The sequence below is a fragment of the Chenopodium quinoa genome, unplaced genomic scaffold (assembly GCF_001683475.1).
Source record: "Chenopodium quinoa cultivar QQ74 unplaced genomic scaffold, ASM168347v1, whole genome shotgun sequence".
In the NCBI taxonomy this organism is placed as follows: Eukaryota; Viridiplantae; Streptophyta; class Magnoliopsida; order Caryophyllales; family Amaranthaceae; genus Chenopodium; species Chenopodium quinoa.
The window spans coordinates 2401686-2406927 of record NW_018743813.1 but is presented as its reverse complement, the minus strand read 5'-3'; the positions used below and the strand labels follow the sequence as shown (position 1 = coordinate 2406927).

General features: G+C 34.1%; 1 long non-coding RNA gene across 2 annotated transcripts; it reads right to left on the bottom strand.

Moving 5' to 3' along the window:
* Nucleotides 1-2468: 2468 nt before the first annotated feature.
* LOC110685413 lies at nt 2469-3619 on the bottom strand. Of its 2 annotated transcripts, none has more exons than XR_002504037.1 (2): nt 3206-3619; nt 2469-2722 (listed from the first exon to the last, which is right to left on the bottom strand). It is a non-coding gene; the product is annotated as an uncharacterized LOC110685413 (long non-coding RNA). The 2 variants fall into 2 exon arrangements; XR_002504036.1 differs by having other exon boundaries at nt 3218-3617.
* Nucleotides 3620-5242: the final 1623 nt, after the last annotated feature.

The window sequence follows — 5242 nt, the reverse complement described above, 5'->3', positions numbered from 1 at the left end:
AATACTAAACCCTATTATTCTCGCCGCTTCTCCCGTCCTCTTCTTTCCTACTCTTTCTCTCTCCTCTTCTCATCTCCTCCTTCGCCATTTCTCATCTCCTCCTTCACCCTTTCTCATCAGTCTTTCTCATCATCTCCTCCTTCGCCCTTTCTCATCTCCTCCTTCCCTTTCTTCATTCTCCCAAAGCTACCACGAAGACCACCACGGCGAGCACATGCAACACCTCCACGGAGAGCACCAAGAACACATCTCCTACTCCCTCAATTTCTGGGTTTTTGCTTTCTGATTTTGATTTTTGATTTTTGAATTTTGTTTTTCGATTTTAATTTTCGATTTTTTCAGGGTTTTTTCGATATCAATTTCGATTTTTTTTTCATTTTTGTTTTATTTTAATTGATTTCTAGGTTTTTGATTTGTTCGTTTTTGTTTTTATTTTTATGATTTCTAGGTTTTTTTCTGGGTTTTTTTCATTTTTTTTCTGGGATTTTGTTTTTATTTTTTCGATTTTGTTTAATGATTTTGATTTTTGTTTTTCTTTTTTTCGATTTTGATTTTTGTGTTTTGATTTTTACTTTCGTTGTCTTATTTTGATTTTGATTTTCGATTTTTTCTGGGTTTTTTCGATTTCAAGTTTTTTTGTTTTTATTTTCATTGATTTCTGGGTTTTTTTATTGTTCGATTTTGTTTTTATTTTTATGATTTCTGGGTTTTTTTCATTTTTTCTGGGATTTTGTTTTTATTTTTTCGATTTTGTTTTGATTTTTTGATTTCTGGGTTTTTTTCAATTTTGTTTTTTTAATTTAATCGATTTTTATTCGATTTTTTTTCTTGGTTTTTTTATTTTTTTCGCAGCTTGTTTTGATTTTTTGATTTCTGGGTTTTTTTCGAATTTTTATGTTTTAATTGGCGCAGGTATACATATCCCAAGAATCAAGAATCAAGAATCAAGAATATGGGGATTTTTAGATTGTGATGTTGTAATTTTTTTTTTATTTATATTGTATTTTTTTTTATTTATTTATATGTTGTAATTTTTTTTATTTATTAGTAATTTTTTTTATTGATATATTAAACAGAATCGTTTATATTGATTGTGATGTTTGATTTATTTTAGTTTATTTAATTTTTAAGCAAAAAAAAAAAAAAAAAATTGGTGGGCCTTTTTGGCACTGGTTAACCGGTGCCTATTCCACCCTATGGCACCGGTTTTGAACCGGTGCCAATAACTTGATTTTTGGCACCCCTCACATAGGCAGCGGTTCAAACCGGTGCCTTAGACCGGGTTTGAACTGCTGCCAAATGCCTTTTTTCACCTAGTGTAGATACATGTTTAGGATTTCGAATGTTGTGATGATTAATTAAGTTCACTTAAATCAATCAACATAGAAACCCTAGGTCCCTGAATATTGAGTAAAACTTGCCATTCAAAAACAACAGTTACCAACCGAACGAGGGTAGTGGTGGGCTACGCCAAAGCAAGGCATCACTACCTCTCCAAGGAGCGTCAGGCATACCGTGTATGCAAGTTGGTTTTGGTTCTACTCAACGATATAAGTGATGGAGTCCTAACATGTCGTGGCAAAGTGGATAAATTGTTCAGAGAGCATTAGATGCAACGATTTATTCAACCAAGAGTGGCTTGGAGCCATTAGAAAAGTGTTGCTTACCTTAGGAGATTGAGTGTTAAGACAAGCCAAAGCATGCTTACCCACTCTTTGTTTCTTTGGATCTTGGAATCGACTTATTCTCGCTAAATGGGGACAATTTTAATGCGTCGATAAGAAGATTAATAAGATTCAAGATTTGCATGAATACCTTTTAATTTTCAAACTTATTATGTTATTTACTTGATAAATGGTTATACTTTGCATTTATATTTGTAGAATTCCAAATCAAACTGTATTGCTTTCCATGATTGGTAAAGGAAATCTTTGAGAATGGTTCTCAAAGAAAAGTAAAGCATTTCTAAAATACAATTCTCATAAATGACTTTTATGAAGTCCGAAAGGACGGTTGGACATCATGTGTTCGAAATACTAGGTAGTTTTGAAACATGAAGTATTGAGTTGCAAACTCAAATTGTCAATATTGACAACCAACATATCTTTTCGATTAATACATAGATGAGTAAGACTCATTATCAATTGGCCAACGGTTCAAAACCCCCCTATGCCACCGGTTTTGAACCGATGGGCATTTGGGGGGGTGGCAATAAACTGAAGCAAGGCCACCGGTTCAAAACCGGTGGCAAAAACTGTTATTGCCACCGGTTAACCGCTAGCAATACACACGTCCCGCTTTTTTTTTGGTATTAAATTAATGCCACCGGTTAACCGGTGGCAATAGTCCATGTAATTTTTTTTTGTTTGTTTGTTTTGTTTTATTCACTTTAAATATAATAAAAGTGTGGATATTGAGTACTCTTTTTTCCTCAAAAAAAAGCGAATAAATTAAATAATCAAACAATTGGAAACGCAACATCATAATTTTATTACTGAACAGTTTTCTAATCTACTAATTGCTCGATGTAGATCACAATTACAGACATCAAAATTACAATATAAATCAATATAATCTAACAATTACAACATACAAATAAAAAAATTTACAATATAAATCAAAAAATAAAAGTTACAACATTAAAATTAAAAAAAACCCATACAACATCTATATCAATATTCCTGAATCTTGATTCTTCAATTTAAGATATAAATCATTATACCTGCATCAATTAAAACAAAAAAATAAATTGATTAATATAAATAAGCTGCGAAAAAATAAAGAAAAAAAACCCATAAACCCAGAAATCAAACAAAAATCCAGAAAAAAAAAAACCCAGAAATTATTAAAACTCAAAAAAAAAAAAAAAAAAAAAAAAAAAAAAACCCAGATATCATGCATGTACCCATAAACCTTCGAAAATCAATCACATCCAGCAAAAAATTAAACCCAGAAATTTCAAACAATATCGAACCAATCAATTTCGAAATTAAACCCAGAAATTTTGAAACTCAATTAAACGCAAACAACTAAACAAAATCAATTAACCCCAGAAAATTCCAAAATCAATTAAACCCATCAAATTCGAACAATATTACAACAATAAAACCCAAAAAAAAAAATCAAGGCATGTAAAATAAATAATTAAACCCAGAAACCCTAACCCCGAATAATTAAACCCAACTACATGCACTAAGCCACTAACCTCGAATTTTACCTGAAAATAACCTCGAATTTTACAAGTTGTGGTTGATTTCGGACTTGGTGGCGGCGGTGGTTAGTGGCGTTAGTGGTGGTGGGCAGAAGACAGAGGGAGGTCGGAGAGATCGAGAGGGGAAAAAGAGGGATAGAGGGGAGAGAAGAGGGAGAGAGGGAGGTCGGAGAGATTTAGAGGGGAAAGAAGTCGACGGCGGCGGTGGTGGTGAGACGAGAGAGCAAGAAAGATAAGAAGAGGGACGACGGCGGCGGTTGTGGTGAGATGAGAGAGCAGGAAAGAGGAGATGAGATGTGGAGAGGAGAGGAGATGAGATGAGATCAGGAGAGAGAGGAGAGGAGAGGAGAGGAGAGAGAGAATGAGGGAGGCTGAGTGATTTGAGAGTAGGGTTTGGGTTTTTATAAGGGGCGTTTTTTTAAAAAAAAAAAAAAAGGAAAAGCCACCGGTTCAAACCGGTGAAAATAATGTTTTTGCAACCGGTTTAGTTTGAACCGGTGGCAAAAACCTCCCCTCAAAATCCCGCCTATTTTTCCCCACATTTTCCCCACCGGTTTTTAAAAACCGGTGGCCTTAGGGCGGTGCCAATCTTCTTTTTTCACCTAGTGGATGGAACTTTGTTTTACGGCGCATTAGATGCTTGATTATGCCTAACAAAGTATAAAAGTCAAAGACTCTTAAAGAAATAGTTCTTAATGTAAGGTTATTATGAGATATTGTAAAATAAGAAATATAGGAAACAAGGAACGAAGAAAAGGAATAATTCCATTTCAACCTATGAGTTCATGTTATTGTAGTTAACTTAGCAATTCGTTATCTTCACAAGTATCAGATACTGCTTGAGTGTTCCACTTTGAAAGTGACCTCAAACTATTGAAGATAAGCTAAGTTATCGACTTACAAGCTAAGAATGAAGCAAGTTGTGCTACATTATTTGTAAGGTCGTGTGCTTTGTTTAAAGACCTTTAAGCTAAGGCTGGAACAAATAAATGGTTATTGTGATCCATAATCAGCAATTGATCCATTTACACACGGAAAGACTCACATTGAAAGCAATGAGCAATAGTTGCAAATTTATTTGAATGGCATGGTTGTTTAAACCATGAGTCAAAAATGCTTGATTATAAACAAACATTATCTTTACACGATAAACTAGCAAAACCTTAAATTCATGAGCATGATTTACGTTCCAAACATATTTATCAATGTCACATCGACAAGAACGTACTCAAGGCTCTATTAGATAGGCTCTAGATAGTTGTTCAATTTGGAATCGTTTTAAGACAAGCAAGTCTTACTTGTGAAGCTGACAAAGTAAAGAGCTATTGTTCTTGGTATAAACAATTGACTCCGAAAGCTAAAGAGGATTCATTTACTTCAACGTTTCACAAAGAATTTGAAATAATATGGCTATATTCATCAAACTTAAACAAACTTGACCTTGAATAGTTCAAGAGTTCAGTAAGTACATAATCGACTTGGCAAGATATCAAAACGTCTAGATTAGATCGAGCGATGTTTGCTTGAGCTAAGCGTGACCATCACAAAGTTATGAAATTTAAATTTTCATAAATAACTCCACGGAGAACATAGTATGTCTTCACGGAAACCTCGATGCCATTTAAAAATGACTCGAACAATGATGGATCACATCCTTTCCTATAAAGTTCTTAAGATTTGCACGAAGGACTAATGTTACACTAAACAAAATGTCGAAGCTAAGAAAGGACGCCATATTCAATTATGGTTAGAATTATCTTCTAAATGTCTTTTCACGTATATGTCTAAAACTCTTAGCCACAGTTGGAGTTCATTGGCTCAGTGGGAGCTAAGTAACTCGGTGGGATCTCACCAGCTTAGCAAGATCTAGGTGGTTGAGTGGGAGCTTAATGACTCATTAAAGGCTAAGATAGCTCAAGTGGGGGCTAACTGTTTGTTTTACAACGAACTTTTACCTTAAGACAATATACATGTCTCTTTGTAAGCATTCAAGTGAGACCATGGGCATTACCTCCACAACCTAATTGAGAA